Raw genomic sequence first — 17,754 nt, 5'->3', positions numbered from 1 at the left:
CAAGTCACAGAGCTGGAGAGCAGTGAGCCAGGATCTCGCCCACGGGATCTGACACCCCAGCCTGCCCACCTCGCGGTGGGACCTGGCGCTTCTCCATCGTGCTGGCGTGCCCACGTATACAACCGCCTACTTGAGGCCATCTCTTGGCTGTCTCTCAGACCCTCAAATTCAGCATGTCCAAGATGCAACTTTTATTAAGACATCTACCCACTACCCTCCAAACTTGTCCTCCAGTCATCCCATCTCTGTAAACGGCACCACGGTCCACTCAGGTGCTCAGGTCCGAACCTTCTCTCATGCCCATAGCCATCCCATCAGCTGTTGACTTTGCCACCCAAATCCCCAATTCCAAATCTGTCCACTTCTCTCCACCTCCACTGCCCACTCTCTGGTTCCAAACACCAGCATCTCTTGCCTAGATTATGGCAGTGGCCTCCCAACTGGTCGTCTCGCTTTCATTCTTCTCTCCATCCCAACCAGTCTCTTACACGAGGCCAGAGTGAGCTTAAAACACAAATAGGACCTTGTTATTTATGCCTCTGCTTAAACCCTTTCAATGCCTTCCCAGGTACTGACAATAGAATCCAGCTCTCTACGCGGGGCCCACAGGGCCCCCCCGCTTTCCAGCTTCCCTTCCTCCTTTGCTCTGCACCAGCAACTCCCCTCTTCTGTGCCTTCAACAGGCCAAGGGCTTTCCTGTCTTGAGGACTTTACTCCTTCTGTTCCCTCTTGCTGGCATGCCCTTCCCCTGGCTCTTTGCAGGGCTGGCTCCTTCTCACCTCTCAAGTGTGAACTTGAATATCACGTCAGGGTACGCCCCTCTCCGGTCTTTACACGCCCCATCTCCAGATCTCCGTCTCCAAGCAGATCTCATCCGTCTCCTTGTTGGCACTTTTCACAGTCTGTGACTATTTTATTTATTGTTTTTACTTTTTACAAAGTTTGTTTTTTCTGTGAGAATGTCAGCCTCCTGGGGGTAGGGCCACCTCTATCTTGCTGTCTATTGTATCCCCCACAGGGCCCGAAGCACACAGTATTAACCGACAGGCGAGCCACACATGACTCAGCATCACCTGTTTATCAAGAATCCCTCGGCCAGACAAAGTTAGCGACGGTTCTGGTTATTGAATTTTACCAACCAAGGCAGCAAGCAGATGAAAGCTGGTAAGACACATTTACCATAAAGTGAAAATATGGCTTTCTGTCCAACCTGGTTTGTTAGAAAATTTAATTCTGAAAAAACCTAATTCCTGCAGCATTCGTGTAAACGTGACTCAAAGCTCCATTTCTGGAAGGTCTGGGAGGTCTCTGAAGGATGTGCCACTGAAGACCAACAGGTCCCCCTGCGGCCTGGACAAACAGCACGCCCTCCTGAGGGTGAGACTTATTCATGAGAAATCCATTAAGCCGTCACCCGGGGCTTCACCAGAAGGTAATCAACTTTGAGGTTTTCCCTTCGAGTGGCTTTCAATGATGCCATAAAAAATCTGATCAATTTAAGTAAGAAGTCAGCCGCCGAGGTGGTCAATTTCTCTGATTTCTCAAGGGCCCGGCCCCAAGAGACTGGCTCACTGTCTTCCGCCGCTTCAGGAACATGACTTCAGAATGATGTTTTCCAGAATGATGTTTCCTGCAGGCCTGAGGACAGCAAGCAATTGTGCAGCTTTCTCCCCCTTAGGAGGGGGTGGCCATCGAGGCGGGATGTTGATGCATTCTGCAGACCTCTCGATGCACTCCCAGTGACAATGCAAGCTGGTGAGGCCTCTGGCACATTTTAGTCATTTATTAATTTTTAAAGTTAGCATGGACGTTATGAGCTTGAACTCTGGCTCCCAGCTCTATTTAGCAGCTGTGTGATCTCGGGGCAAGTTACTTAACACCTCTGTGGTTCAGTTTGCTCATCTGTAAAAGGAGCTTAGCAATAACACCTTGCTCCTAGGATTTTGGGTGTGGATTAAATGAGATAATCGATGTAGAGTGCTTAGAAGAGTACAGAGCTCGGCACACAGCTCTCATTAGATGTTAGGGATCTCATATCAGAGTCATCACCATAAATCACAGAGCAAGGTGCAGACAGTTCAGAGAGAAGATATTTTCTTTGGAAGAAGCAAAGAGAGACACAGAGACTAAAGAACATTACAGTCATGCGTCGCATAATGATGCCTTGGTCAATGATGGACCACACGTAGGATGGTGGTCCCATAAGATGAGTCCCACATAGCCTGGGTGTGGAGTAGGCTATACCATCTAGGCTTGTCTAAGTGCACTTTAGGATGTTCGCACAACCATGAAATTGCCTAACGACGCATTTCTCAGAACACGTCCCTGTTGTTAAGTGACACAACTTTAGAGTAAAAGAGCTTCTTAAGATCTCAAATTAGACACCATAGTTAACACATTCCACTAGAACAGAGGCGGTCCTCTTCCCAGTGGGGAAACCCCGGCCTCCGGAAAGGCTGCCATCCCTGTCCAGCATGGTTTGTAAGCAAACTGTAAGTGATGACAGAGCTTGGGGAGGGAGGGGGAATGGGAGTCACGCTTGATGGAAGTTTCTAGAACAGTTCTGAAGCAGAAAAAGGCAGAACCTCTAGGGGTGCTCCCAGCCTCTCTTTCCTCCTCTACCCCCAGGACCAGTCCTGACCCCACTGGTGCTAGAAGGTGACGGGAAGCTTCCAGGCTCCCTGAGTGCTGACCGTACTGTAAATCAGGGAAGCCCGTCCCCAGGGTGTGGGCTCAGACACCAGATGGCCTGGGTTCCTCGCTTGACTCTGCCCTCACTAACTGGTTATGCTGTGCCACTAACCCTGCACAGGTTACTTAATCGCATTTCGTTTTCTCATGTGTAAAATGGGGACATTAACATTATTCTACACGTTTTACTTATTTAACAAAAACTTAGCACTTACCACATACCAGGTATATTTATAAGGTTTTTGTAAATATTAACTTGTTTAATTCTCACAATAACCCCACAAGGAAGGCATTATTATTATCAACCTATTTTATAGATGAGGAAAAATGGGGCACAGAGAGGTTAATTAACTTGCTCATTGTCACACAGCTAATAAGTAGGAGTCAGGATTTGAACCCAGGCAGTCTGGCTGCAGAGTCTGTCCCACTAACCACTCTGTACAACCCAGTTCTCGGTGATGTGCAGGCAATCACTGGGCTTCCAAAGGGACTCCTCGTGCCTGACTCTGGGATCTGTATCCCAAACGGCCCCACAACCATGACGTCCCACATCTGTAATAAAAAAGCCCCCCTTTCCTGCGTGCTCATTATGTGGCAGGCACTGGGCTAAGTGCTCAATGCCCACCACTTCAGGTGGTCCTCTCCTCGAAGGAGCTCTTGTTGTTATTATCATTATTCCCATTCTATTGGCAAAGAAACTGAGGCTCAGGTCTGAGTGTCTGATGCCAGAACCCGGGCCCCCAGGGGGAGGCAGAGCCTAGTGCCCAAGACCAGAGCTCACATCCCCGCTTGGCTTCCTACCTGCTACTTGGGCAGGGAACTTAACCTCTCTATGCCTGTTTCCCCATCTGCAAAACAGGGACGACAACAGTATAAGTCTGCATCTGAGAGGAGGACTGGAGGAGAGAATACTTCCGACCCGCTCGGCACAGCGTGTGACAATAACTGCCCAGTGCATGCAATGCACACTTATTACTAGGCTATTACTGTAATTGCAGGTCCTCTCTCCAGGGATGTAATCAGGCCATCTGGAATTTCCCCCGCCCCATCCTCAAACCACACAACCCCCCCATCCCAGGGCAGGTCTTTCTTTGCCCCCAAGGCCCTTCCTGGCGGTTCTGGAATGCAGTCCCCTCTGAGCCCAGCCCTCCTGCGGCCTCTCGTTACTGGGCCTGGGGATGGCTCTTCTGTTGCTGTTGCTGTTGCTCTGTTGTGGCTTCTCACTTCTCCTTCCATGTATGTCTGTTCTTGTTCATCCGGGTCTCACCAGGAGGCTGGCAGCCTGGGGCAGAACAACTTCCAGGGCCCCTGTTGGAGGCAGCAGCCTCGGGTCAGCCTGGGGAGCCGAGCGAAGGGAGGGGCGGCTTTGCCCTGCTCACACGGAAGATGCCTGCGTCCACCGTCGCAGGTGCGGGCTGAGGCGTTGAGCTGTTGTGGGATGACTATGAGAGGATGCAGCCCCACTCTGCTGCCGGGGACCCCAGGATCCATGATGCAGTTTACAGTATGGCTCCCAAGGCCGGTGGTCAGATTAATGGCCTTGGAACAGAGTAAAGATGTTAACCATAATCAGAGAAACGGTAAAGATTTCCAGTTTCCCTAGCATGCGATAGTTATAAAAATAACAATAATAATGACACTTCCAGATAGCTTTCCGTGTGCTGAGCATTTCACATGTAACGGCTCTTCTCATCCTCAAAATAACTCCAGGAATGGGCACTGTCTCTTCAGTTTACAGACAAAAAACCTGACACATGGAGGTTATGTCACTCGCCCAAGGTCACACAGCTCGTAGGTGGGACAGCTGGCATTCACCCCAGGCGGTCTGACTCCTGAGTCCCTGCTTTCATCTTGTTTAAACTCTCACAGGAACCCATCAGGCAGGTTCTGTATCCCCATCTTACAGATGAGGAAACAGAGACCGAGAGGAGCTAAGTAACTCGCCCCAAGGCTCTCAGCTCCTTCTCCCTCCCTGTCAACCAGACGGTCTCCTCTCAAAGTAAGGCTTAAGTAAGACGTGGGGCTGTGCGTAAGATGCCACACTCTGTTCCAGCCCAATCCCACAGAATCCAACATTATTGCAGCCCTACTGTGTGCCACCCCCTGGGGACACAGGGAGGCCAACAGGACGAGATTTCTGCCCTGGAGAAGCTCGGAGGCTAAGGGCAGTGCCGTGACTCAGTCATTCCTGCGTCCATGTTCACTCAGCACCAGCTGCAGGCCAGGCCCTGGGTTTGGTGCTGGGGTCCAGGAGCCAGGGAGCAGACCTGGGCCCGGTCCTCCTAGGCTGTCCTGGAGAAGGAGATGAAGCAAGCTGTTTGGCTACACAGGGGACTACGGGATTGAAAATGCAGGTGCCTAAGGGAAAAATATGCGAGTACAATACTAACTCAAAATAGCAATGGGGGACCAAGTAGCCGGCCTTTCATATTTCTCTATGGACACACTGGAGAGATGCATGCTCTCTAGGAGCAGACGACAATGCTGATCTCACCCATTGGGATGCTCAGAAACTCACCCAAGGGTGGCAGGAAAAACTATGCCTGTTGAGGGCTATGCCGACCCAGCATATTTCCTTGCTGTGTAACCTTGGGCAAGTTACCCCATGTCTCTCTAGGCTTCCACTTGCTCATCTATGAAATGGGGAGAACGGTCCCTATGTGTTAAGGTTTTGTGAGGATTAAGTGAGATGGTGCATATGAGCTATGCTGGAGGCACTGTTTGAATATGAACATGAACCAGGAGAATGTGGGGTATGTGATGCTGATATAGATTATGAATTTCTAGAAGAGGTGGGCCTATGTCAGGCATCTGAAACGCAGGAGAAACATTATACGCAGTCAACACCCCCACGACCTCTTCAGGAATGCGGGGCAATGTTACGTGGGTTGTGAAACAACACCTAAACCAGGGCTGGAAACCAGGGTTCATCTCAGGCCAACTCTAATTCATTGGTAAGGCTGACTGGAGTGTGGTGTTAAGGAAAATTCTGATGCCATGTCTGGACTTAGCCAAAAAAGAGGAACCCTAGAGAACAGTTGTGAAAACAGCTGGTAAGGCAGGAAAAGGGTCAGTGGTTTTAAGTCATAGCTGTACCACCTATTAGCTGTGTGACCTTGAGTAAATCACATTTCCTCTGACAGCCTTGGTTTATCTGTAAAATGGGGGTGTGGGGCTAGTCAAGCTCTTAGGTTCCTCCAAGCAGAGACAGTCTCTGATTTTATCACACGTTTTCTGGTGCTCACGTACCATTCTTTACTATGCTATAGATTTTCTCCCTTCCTCCATCTCAACATTTTAGCTTTTCTGTTTCTGCTCTTATTTCATGCACTACTGTGGCCAAGAGGATCACCTGGGAACACAATGTGTGGCAATGAGTGCTAAGTGTCCCCCAGCATCCATTCTCTGCTTCTTCCTTATAGGAATACAGACTCGCCTGCCCTCACTGAGTTTCGGCCGAGCACAGGGCTGTCCAGCTGGAGATTACATTTCCCCTCGTAGCTAGCTACAGCCATGTGACTAAGTTCTCGTCAACAAAACATGAGCAGAAGTGTTGCGGGAGACTTCTGTGTCCTGTGGTGAGCTGGCTATCTCACACTGGCTGTGACAGCCAATTGTGTGCATCTTCCCCACTCCGTGTTCAGTGACATGTCACCGAAGCTTGGAATCAGCCATAGGGGGGAGTATTTCCACCATGGAAATGGGCAAACACTACAAAGCATGGCTCCCACTGCCCTCGTGGGACAGGCGGTTGTTGAACGTGTACCAGCACACCACTGTCTATATCACTTGCTTAAAAGGAAGCTCCTGGGACCAGCCCGGTGGCGCAGTGGTTAAGTGCACATGTTCTGCTTCCGCGGCCTGGGGTTCGCCGATTCGGATCCCGGGTGCAGACATGGCACCGCTTGGCAAGCCATGCTGTGGCAGGTGTCCCACATATAAAAAGTGGAGGAAGATGGGCATGGATGTTAGCTCAGGGCCAGTCTTCCTCAGTAAAAAGAGGAGGATTGGCAGCAGATGTTAGCTCAGGGCTAATCTTCCTCAAAAAAAAAGAAAGAAAGAAAGAAAGAAAGAAAGAAAGCTCCTAGCCCCGGGCTTCCCTGATTCCACCTCCTGAGCTGATAAGCAGACTTGCCAATGTCCTAGCTCTGACCACGCAGGTGAGCCCAATGCTCTGGGGCAGGGTCGGCAAACTTAGTCCTAATGGGTGAGACAGTCACTATTTTAGGCTTGTAGGCTAGATGGTCTCTGTTGTGACTATTCCAGTCTGCTGTTGGGGCTTGAGAACAGCCACAGACAATATGTAAACAAATAGGTGTGGCTGTGTTCCAATAAACTTGATTTCAAAAAGCAAGAGGCTGACCCATGGGCCATAGTTTGCTGACCCCTGCTCTCAAGGAATTGCAGAGCAACAAGATGGAAGGAAGCTGGGTCTTCAGAAGACCTTGTGGAGCAGAGCTGCCCCATCGCTGGCACAGGCTGATCTATTACATAAGGGAGAAATAAACGTCTATCTTAGCTAAGCCACTGTACTCTGGAGTCACTCTGCTGTCGTTTATCTAACGAATACAGGATAATTGCCCCTAGAGCTACTCTCCTAAGAGGTCAAAATGGAAACATGCATTTCCTGGACTTTAAAGGGCGAGATTCGGCTGCTTTCTCCAATTTCCCAATTTTTGTGGTTCTAGATAAGAAGACTAGAGTCTGCGGGTCCAGGGCAGGCACAAACTATCTAGGAAAGCAGGTTTCTGAGTTTTGTTTACAAGAGTCTGGTGACCCACAGGGACAAACGCAAGACAATGTGCCCCGAGTGTGCCTCTGGTACACTGGCCAGGCTGCCTGAGGGGACCCCGAGGACACATCAGGGTTGTGGGCGCGTCCTGCTGTGCCCAGCTCTAGTTTCTCAGTTTACAGGGCACCTGGATGAGGTCAGCCCGGAGGGGAACAAGGGCAAGAATTTGCTAGTTTACGCTTTTCTTTAAAAGCAGCCCAGGGGGGTCTCAAAGAGCCGCAAAGAAAGCCACATTCTGTTCTGGCTGCGAGGCACAGGGGGTCTGCCTGGAAGAGAACTTCAGAAAGGAGCAGAGTGCTGAGCTGGGTGTGCGGGGGCAAACTCTAGGCCAGTGCAGTTCTAAGGCTCATGCTGCGTGCCGGCTGGCCCGGGCTTTGAAAACTTACGCCCAGTCCTCCCTGCTGTCTGACACGCAGCTGGGTCCACTCGTCGGTATTCCCTGCCTGGCCCTGGGCCATCTGAGTTTGGACCCTGGACTAGAGAAGGGTGAAATGCAGTAAGGTCTAGTATCATAGACGGACACGAGGAGCTACCATTTAAAGAAATCTTCATTAATTCATTCTGATCACCTATCATATTTCAAGTAACGTGCAAGGTACACTCACTGCTTCTATACTCAAAATATTTCATTGGCTCCCAAATAATAATAATAACAAACACATATAGCAGTTATTGTGTGTCAGGAACTACACACACACACACACACTCATTCACATATATGATCTTATCTAATCCTTTTTTTAACCCTACAAAATTTATCTTCATCTTTCAAAAGAGCAAAGTGCAGTACAGAGAGGCTAAGAAACTCACTCTAGGTCACAGAGCCAGCAAGTGGGAGAACTGAGATTTGAACCAGGCAGACTGTTGCTGGAGCCCTGTTCTTACCACCCCACTTGATGGCCTCTCTGTGCTACCAAAGGCCTTCCACGTTTCTTCCCTTAGATTCTATTCAAAGGCTGCCTGGGTCACTGCTAGATAACGGGTACTGGGCTGGGTGCCAAAGAAACAGAAATTCCCAACCACAGGCTTCAAATTCAAGGCCCTCTTGCAAGTGCCCCTCTGGAAAGTTCCTCATCTCTCAACCTCTTCTTTCTCACCTCTTCCAGCCAGCAAGGCCTGCTCCATACACACATTTCCTGACTGCTTTCTAGCCTGCATGCATGGTGCACCCCTCACTTCAAATCCCGCCCCCTACCCTGCCCCCATCCACCTTTCCTTCAACTCGTATTCTGCAGACAAGTCCAATATGACAGCTTCTGACTTGCAGAAACCCAGGACATCAGTGCTGAAAGCAAGCACTCAGCTCAGCTCTTTACCTTCTTAAGATCAGGAAACTGGAAGCCTGGGAAGGGTTAAGTAATTTCCAGAGGTCACAGATGTATTTAAGGAGCAGAATCCATGTCTTCCTCTAAGGTCACTTAGCAGGTCTCTCTAGGAATATCTCTGGGTTTGTGTAGGGCAGTGGTTCTTACTGGGGGTGATTCTGTCACCAAGGGGACATTTGGCAATGTCTGGAGACAGTTTTGGTTCTCACAACCGGGGAGGTGCTACTGGAGTCTGGTGGGTAGAGAGGGATGCTGCTAGACATCCTACAGCGCACAGGCCAGCCCCACAACAAAGAATTATCGGGCCCCAAATGTCAACAGGGCTGAGGCTGAGAAATCTTGGTGGAGGGTAATAAAATTTTTTTGCATCGTCTCTTCTTTATCAAGCAGTTCCCATTTCCAGGATTCTGTAAGCGTGACAGTACAATGGTGCCTCCAGAAATGAATCGTGAAATGGCAAGTCAGAGGATGATGCGCGTGACTTGGATACCAGCCCTGGGCTGCCCTCCTCAAAACACTTTCCCACGGAAGCCAAATTCCCTTTCCTAGGCTTCAAGTCCCCCAGCTGAGGACTTTTTGCTTTGCTTTTGGGTAGCAAAAAGATGAACAAATTGAGACTTTTGTGTTGAAGTAAGTCACACCAAGATCTCCAGGCACTTTCTAAGAAAAAAAATTATATCATTGCAGCAAGTGGAACATGGAATGGTTGTAAAGTTCCTAGGAGAAATCTCTGTCCAAAAATTGTGCCCACCTGCTGTTTAATGCCGCGAGTGAAGTACAGAACAGGGCCAGCTCATTAAACTGCCTCAGATAAGGTAAAGACAGTGTGACATCCTCCTCCCAGCCAATCTTTTCTGCCTCGAAAGAACTATCAAGGGGCCTGGCACCTTCCTCCTCCTTAGAAGTAGATGTTAGTGGAGAAACCCACCGTGTTTGCCTGCCTCCCCCTGCAAAATAGAAATTCCGGGTCTACTCAAACATATGAAGAAAGATTTCTCTCAAATGCAAGGGTCACAAACACCCAGGAGAATGAAACTAGTGTGCTCATAGCTGAATGTGTTGATATGTTATTTTAAGTAAAAAATAATGAAGAAGCATTATATATCTCTTGCTTTGGCATCACAGCTTATTTTAAAAGAGCTGAAAATAAGGCCTACTCTTAGAGAAAGGAGTCACCCCTGATTTTGACAAGACCTTAATGTATCCCTGTTTGGCAGAGACTGGTTGTTGTTCTCCAGAGTCCTTTGTCTCCTTCATGTATTGTAGGACCTGAATGTTCAGCTGGGTACATGGCTGCCCAGATAAAGACTACATTTCCCAGGTTCCCTTGTGGTTAGATATGGCCACGAGACTAAGTGTGACCAATAGGAAGTGAGGGGAAGTGATGTGTGCAATCACTGGGGCATGCCCTATCCTTTTACTTTCCCTCTTCCCACTAGATAGATGTAGTCCTGGTGGGTGGGGTCATGCAGAGGAAGGTATCACCTAAGGGATGGCAGAGCAACAAGAGGGAAGATGCCTGGGTCCCTGACCTGGAGTTGCCATAACAGCCCAGCACTGCTTATGCCTGGATTGTTACATGAGGGAGAATTTTAAACTCTTATCTTATCCAAACCACAGGTATTTTGCATGTCTATTACAGCTAATGAATCTATATCTAATTAATCCATTCCATAAATGGTTTTTAAATTTAAGTCAGTTCAGTGAAGTACACAGGAAGTGGTAAGTATATGCTGGCTATTGTGCTAGGTGCTGGAGATTCAAAGAAGAAAGTACACACACCATCTTCCAAGGAATTCTAGAAAGAACTGATGGTCTCCTATATAATGATCTTCACAAATAAACACACCACTTCCTGAGGTGTTCGGGCAAAGTTGGAGTGTTACAACCCCAAAATGCACTCCCAGTAACACCAGTCCCATACGATACTCTATGATGGGTCCACACATTTTTTCTGTAAAGGGCCAAATAGAAAATATTTTAGGCTTTGTGGGCCAAATGGTCTCTGTCATAACTACTCAACTCCACCACTGTAGTGTGAGATCAGCCAGAGACAATATTAAACAAATGGGCATGGCTATTTTTCCACGCAACTGTATTTATAAAAATAGGTGGCAGGAAGCTATACTTTGCTGACCCCTGCTCTACCGTAAAAGATTTACATGGATAACCTTCTCTTTGGGATTTACAAGAAACATAGGCTGTTAAAAGCATTGAGAAATTTTTTTAAAAACCTATTCAATTTTATTTGTCAGTGTTTCCCAAATTTATTGAAACTGAACACAGTATTTTTTTATAATGCCTATTAATATCCCAGAACTGGCCTTCTAAATATGCTGTTGCAGACACTGGCTAAGTAACTTCTCTTGTTAATAAATTATTCTGGGCATACATAAAATATAAAGTAATACAGTGAACACCTACATGCTCACCAGCCAACCCAGCTGAAAATATAAAACCTTCTAAGTACAAAGGCCCCCTGTACACCTGTCTTGATTCCATCATCTCTTCTACCCTCCTGACATTACCCTCTCTCCTGAATTTGACATTTATCATCCCTACACATGCTTTGTACTACTTTTATGAATTCCTAATAATAGGTAGACTGCTTCGCATGTTGATAAACTTTATGTAAATGTTAGCATACTACACAAATCCTGCCTGGACTTGCTTTCTTAGCACAATATTATGTTTCTGGGACTTAGCTAGGCAATAACATGTAGATCTAGTTATTTATTTTCATCGCTACTTGGTATTTCATTGAATGAACATACCATCACTTATTCATCCATTCTCCTTAGACAGACGACTTGTTTCTTCTCCTTTCCTTTGTCTTGCCATTACAAACACTGCATCTATGAACATCTTTGCACGTCTCCTTATTTCCATTTGGAACAGTTTAGGGTATAGACGTAAGAGTAGAACTATATGTTTTGAGGTTTACTTGAAAGTAGATTCAGACCTCCCCACAGTCGTATTTAAGAGTTCTCACTATTCTGCATCTTTGCTCAAATCCGATAGCATCAGCCTTTAAGTTTTTGCCAATCTGAGGGGTATGAAATGCATACCTGGGTGTGGTTTTGATTGCATTTCCAGGATTACTGGTGAGGTTGAGCCCTTTTCATGCATTTCCTGGCCATTTGGTAGGCTATTTCTATGTCAAGTCTTCACAGGGATCTCTGGCACCGGACAATGCTGACAACGCTAGATTGACACAGGAGGCTGCTGTGCATCTGAATTCCGAGGAGGAACTAAGGCTGGAGGCTGAGCCTTTCAAGGTGAACCTGTGGCCTCGTTCAAAAGTTACTTTCCATTTCTCAGTGTTGACTCTTTGATTGGAGCCACCTTTTTAGCTGAGGGAACTTGGGCCTTAGAGTCAGACAGCCCTGGTTCAAATCCAAAATGGGGCATGTTCTATGTGTGACCATGGGCAGATTCCCCCAGAGCCCCAGTTTTCTCAGGTGTGAAGAGGAAAATACAGCCTCTCCATATGGTTCGGGGAGAACTGGATGGAGCAGAGCGTGAGAAGCCCCCAGGACAGTGCTGGCCCACGCAGGGTCTTGACTGTTAGTTTCCTCTATCATCTTGTAAGATATAGGAGAGGGCATGAGCTGAAGCCCCACTTATTTCCTTCACCCTTTGCATGCCTCAGTTTCCCCCACAGGTAACAGTGTGATTACCATTTGCTCATCGAACATCAGACCACAAGACTGAATAACCTTCAGAGTTAGAAAGGACTCTGGAAATCCAGTCTGGTGCTTCTTAAGCTCTTGTAGGGCGATTTAATGAACTGATGAAAAGTAAGATCACTTCGGAAAAATGGCACATACACGTGGAATGTTGTGATGACTACGAACTTTTAGAAGGATAGGCCCTGCTCTTCCTTACCCTAAGCACCCCTGTGATGGCTTTGTATGAAGTACTTTCTACCAAGTATATGGCTTTGTAGTAAGGATTGGTTGCCTAATTACTAAGGGAAGATAATGTTCCTGTGAGCCAATATTTTAAACTCAAGTTTGGGAGGTTTGCTGGCAGATGAATAAACAAGCACCTTGGGCAGAAATGTAATAGACTCAAGAGTGGGCAAAAAAAAAAAAAAAAATCCCTGTTCCCAGGAAGCCAAATCCCATACGGCAAACCACATACCCTCAGACTGCCAGCCTGGTGGGGAAGCCCCATTTTGGAAGGGAGCCCCAAATGCCATTCAGATGCAGCTCTCTATGTTGCTGTAAGCATCCAACGTGCTTCTGTTTTGCTTTTAACACTTTGGAAGCTCAGAACAAATTCCAAGTGTTGGCAAACTGTCTGTCGCCTGCAATCTGGTTTCTGCCCACACCAGGCTGTTGAGACGGCTGCTGTAAAGGATGCTGATGATGGTTCCCTTACTGCCAAGCCAGGGGGCCTCCTTTGGTCTGCGTCTTCTTCGCTGATGGCAGCCTTGGATTCTGGTGGCCCCTCTCCATCTTAGTTCCCTTGGTGTCTGCCACCTCACTCTCTTTGGGTTTCTCTCTGACCTCAGACCACTCTTCCTTCATCTCAGGATGATGCCTCTTCATCAGTCTCTTCCCTGTGGCAATCTCATCCACATCCATGACTTCAATGGCCACCTGTCTGCCAGCATCTCCCCCAAAGGCCTCTTTAGTTAAGAGCTCTCTTCCGAGTTCCACACCGGAATCTCATCTGCCTACCAATGTCTCCATGTTGAAGGCTTTGTGCATTGGAATTAGGAAAAGTCTTAGTCTCTTTGCTTATAATATCATCAACAAAAAGCCCTTTGCATCATTCATTCATTCGATGAATATTTATTGGGCCCCAACTATGTGCCAGGCTCTGTTGCAGGCCCTATAATCAAGGTAACTGATTTCTGCCCCAGCCCTAATGAGAATGAAGCCAACTGCCTGAGATAAAGTCTATGTTGTGACCCTTTCTTCTGGAATATTCTATGCCCCCTAACCTCTGCTCCCTTGGGACAAGGCCCTGCCAATCAAGGGCCATATTTGCTGTCTACTCATGTCCTCCTTGCCCTCTGCTCTCTCTTCCCACTAGTGACCCTATCTAAGGTTGCAAATGCAGCTGGTGATGGACACCCAATTGCTTTGGACATGGTTCAGTACTCCAGCCAATGATCGCCTTCAAAAATCTCATATTTCAGAGAAAATATAAAACTCGCTTCATTCAGAGGAACTCTTGAGTCACTGGGGTGGGGACAATGGCCCCCAAGCCAGTCAGTCCCAGCTGATTCTCTTCCTGCACCCACGGGGACTGATTCACCAGCCGTGGCAGAAGGGCCAAGGCCTGCCAGACCTCAGCCTGGGCTACAAACCATATCCCCAACGGTATACCACCACATCGCTTCAACATATTTATTTCCCCTCTCTCTCAGAGGAAGTTGAGGCTATTGTTTTTGGCAACCAGGAGGAGCTGACCTTCTTGGTCCAGAGGGAGAGGAATAAGATAACAGCTAATATTTAATGTGCATTTCCTATGACACAGTGTGCTACATGCTACAGGGTGCTAAATGGCTTACATATATTATTTTACTTAATCATCCCCACAACCTTACGAGGTGGGCATATTATTGTCCCCGTTTTACAGATACAGAAACTGAAGCCCAGAGAGGAGAGTAACTTGCCTAAGGTCACACAGAGAGTAAGAAGTCGAGGCAGGATTTGAACCCAGACAGTCAGGCTGCAAGGCCGGCACTCCTAACCACTGTGCTCTGCTTCCTCTCGGGTTAGAGGACAGGGTGAGCGCTTAATTCCCTGGCAACCTTGCTTGGATGGGGAAGCCTGACACAGACTCTCATTTCCATGGACAGCCAAGCACAACGGCATTTTGAACTCCACATTTTCAAAACTGAACCCGTTATTACTTCTCCCCTCTCGTCCTTATCCTGTGTTTGTTAAAAGCACCCCTGGCTACACGCTCTCCCAAGACAGGGACCTCAGAGTCAATTTTTCACATAAAAGTTTGGTGGGGGGAATAGGTGTCACACGTACATACTACAAAATCCAGCAGTCAAGTCAGTTTCCCTCCCGTCTCTGTCCCCCGGGCGACGGGTTGAATTAGGTTCCCTAAAAAGATATGTTGAAGCCCTAACCCACCTCTCCCCCTCCGCCCTGTACCTGTGAATGTCACTTTATTTGGAAATAGGGTCTTTGTACATGATATCAAGTTAAGATGAGGTCATTAGGGTGGGTCCTAATCCAATGACTGGTATCCTTATAGGAAGATGAAAATCTGGCCAGAGACACAGGGGGAAGCCGTGTGAAGAAGGAGGCAGACGGGAGTTAGGTTGCCACGAGCCCAGGCAGGCCTGGAGCTACAAGAAGCTGGAAGAGCAAAGGAAGGACCCTTTCCTTGAGGCTTCAAAGGGAGCGTGGCCCTGCCGACACCTTGATTTTGGACTTTTAGCCTCTGGATCTGTGAGACCGTAAATGCCTGTTGTTTTCAGCCCTCCGGTCTGTGGTACTTTGTCACAGCGGCCACAGGAACCCGAGTCACCCCGTTTTCCAATTACGATGTTGGTTATCGGTTTCATATCTACCCTTCCAGGGACCGCCGGACTGCGGATAGCAAACACGCACGTGTACATTCCACACAAGGGTGACGTGTTATACACTAGTCTGTGTGGTCATTTTCACTGGATCACACCCCCCGGGCTATTTAAGAGAATTGTGGTGAAATATACATAACATAAAATTTAACATTTTAACCATTTTTAAGTGTGCAGTTCTGTGGCATGAAGTACTTTCACAGGAACCATCGCCACCAGCCATCTCCAGAACTTTTCATCTTCCCAAAGCGGAACTCTGTATCCATGGTACATTAACTCTGCATGGCCTTATACCTGCCACCTCCAGCCCACCAGGGCCATCTCTGACACTTCGCACTCCCTCACGTCCCATTCATCGCCAAGTCCTGCTGCCTGCACCTCCGCTGTTTCTCCAGCATCCTTCCCTATCCTTCCATCCTCGCTGCTTCTGCCTTAGTCCTCCTGTCAGCATCTCTCACCTGGATGCCTACAGCAGCTTCCTGACTCCAGGCCCCCTCCCCGCTCACCTCAGCCCATTTTCCATGCCACCACCAGCCCCTCTTTCTAAAATACAAAACTGATATTGCTTCCCTGCTTAATAACGTGCGGTGGTTCCCCACAGGATCTAGTCCAAATTCTTTGGCATGGCGTAGAAGACCCTCCGTGGGCGGAATTTAACCCAGCTTTCCATGCTGTGTTCAATGTCTGGCCCAGGGCCGGGCCCACAGGAGGCGCTCAGAGCAGTGTGGGTTGAACCCTATGTTCTTGGTTTGAATTCCTTGTTTCTTCCAATACATGTTCCTGCCTTCAGGCCTCTGCATATGTGGTTCCGTCTGTGTGGACTTATTTTTCCAGTGCCATTTCTGCTCTCCTCTCCTGTCTTCACCTTCTTTACCTGATAAATGTGTTTATTCTTCAGGATTCAGATCAAACAGTACCTCTTGCATTTCTAGCTCTCTCAGACCTACTGCCTTATATTAGAGCATTTACCAGAATTTTCTGTAGTTACTTTGACGTCTCTGCTCCCACTTCACCCCCAGTGTAACTCATAGTAGGCCAGCCACATAGTAGGTGCTTGGAATGTGCCTGCTAAGTGCAGGCCTGCCTTGCCAGCTCAGCTCCTGGAGCAGGCTCCGTGGCCTGTCCCTGACACTGTTAGGGAAGGACAGTTGAGCTGCAAAGCGACTCCCCTGGGGTCAGGGAGCAGGCAGTTTCCAGTCTTGCAGGAGGCGCTAATGCACTGACATCGGTGCGGGGGCAGCGTGGATTTCACATCTGCTGGAGGTGAAGCGGGGGTTGGCGTTCCTAAGCCCCACTTCCATGCTGGCCCAGCTAGAGAGGCCGTGGGGAGCTGTAGGATTTGTCCTGAGCCTGGGAGGGACAAGGACACTCAGCGGGGGAGGAGAGAGCAGTTCCTGACCCTGTGAGAGGCTGGGAGCTTTCCCAGGCCCACAGAGCCATGTGCCAGGCCCAGGTGCTCAGTCTCTGCAGGTGATCTGAGAGAGAGAACAGGGAGGCCCCGGGTCTGAATTCAGGGGTCAATGTGGACGTGACCGAAGGAAATGGCTGGCATGGATGTGGCTCCAGATCCCCTACCCCCAGTTGTCCCCATAAGCCCCGGGCCATGATAGCAAGTATTTCTCTAAAGCAGGAGTGTGACACTGTCCCTTCCCCTCCAAGGCCTGGAGATGCTCTCTGAACACCTGGTCAGTGTGTTCCTCCCTCCTCAATTCCTCTCTACCCCACATCTGTTTTACTTTCTTTATAGTACTCAGACTGTGAAATTATCTCGCTCATCTGTTCGTTATTATTATCTGTGTCTCCCCAGCAGCACTTAAGTCCTGGGGACTCTGTCCCCTCTGAGCCCAGAACAAGACCGGGCACCATACAGACATGGGAAGGGATGGATGGAGAGCATGTCGCCTCCTGACACCAAGAGCTGGAATTCCCTTCATCTGGGAGACCCGCCTCTTAACGGGTCACAGGTGTTTACAGGAACAAGGGCCAGCAGCTCCTGGGGCATGGGGCCTGTCTCCCTCGTGAGTCGGTGGCCACCAGATGCTGTGGCCCTCTGGGTCCAGCTGGGTCTTCCCTGATTTGGTATGCTTGGCCCCCCGCCCAGGGCCTGGTGGGCCATCAGCACCCCGTACATGTTTGGTAAACGAACTCCAAGTTCCAGCAGTCATTACAGGGCTGTGTTAGAGGCACCAGAGTTTCAATTCACTTGCTGTTATGGAACAACCTTCACCTTAGAACCCAGTTGGACCCACACTGGACAAATAACAAAAGCTATTAACCTCAAAGGTGCCCAGGAGACATGGAAAGTGCTAAAGGCAGCACATCAAACAGCGGTGCCATTGGTGACATTCACATGTGACTCCATACTGAGGTTCCCCACCCCGTGAAACAGC

The 17,754-nt window shown here is 48.6% G+C and overlaps 1 protein-coding gene and 1 long non-coding RNA gene across 9 annotated transcripts in view; one reads left to right on the top strand and one right to left on the bottom strand.

Moving 5' to 3' along the window:
- Window positions 1-17,754, bottom strand: part of ABTB3 (ankyrin repeat and BTB domain containing 3) — a 307,733-nt gene that overhangs the window by 49,715 nt on the left and 240,264 nt on the right. The gene's annotated exons all lie outside the window — the stretch shown is intronic.
- Window positions 1-17,754, top strand: part of LOC138921209 (uncharacterized) — a 35,288-nt gene that overhangs the window by 1,887 nt on the left and 15,647 nt on the right. Inside the window, exons 2-5 of one of the 5 annotated variants that reach the window (XR_011433593.1) lie at window positions 1,019-1,164; window positions 1,257-1,432; window positions 1,547-1,755; window positions 15,037-16,162. This is a non-coding gene — a long non-coding RNA (uncharacterized lncRNA). Of the gene's footprint in view, window positions 1-1,018; window positions 1,165-1,256; window positions 1,433-1,546; window positions 1,756-3,550; window positions 4,341-6,113; window positions 7,222-15,036; window positions 16,163-17,754 lie in introns of those variants that run through there. The other 4 variants (XR_011433592.1, XR_011433591.1, XR_011433595.1 and 1 more) reach the window with 4 other exon arrangements.

Source organism: Equus caballus, chromosome 28 (genome assembly GCF_041296265.1).
Source record: "Equus caballus isolate H_3958 breed thoroughbred chromosome 28, TB-T2T, whole genome shotgun sequence".
Lineage (NCBI taxonomy): Eukaryota > Metazoa > Chordata > Mammalia > Perissodactyla > Equidae > Equus > Equus caballus.
Note: the sequence above shows the minus strand (reverse complement) of the source record. Positions and strands in the feature narration are given on the sequence as shown.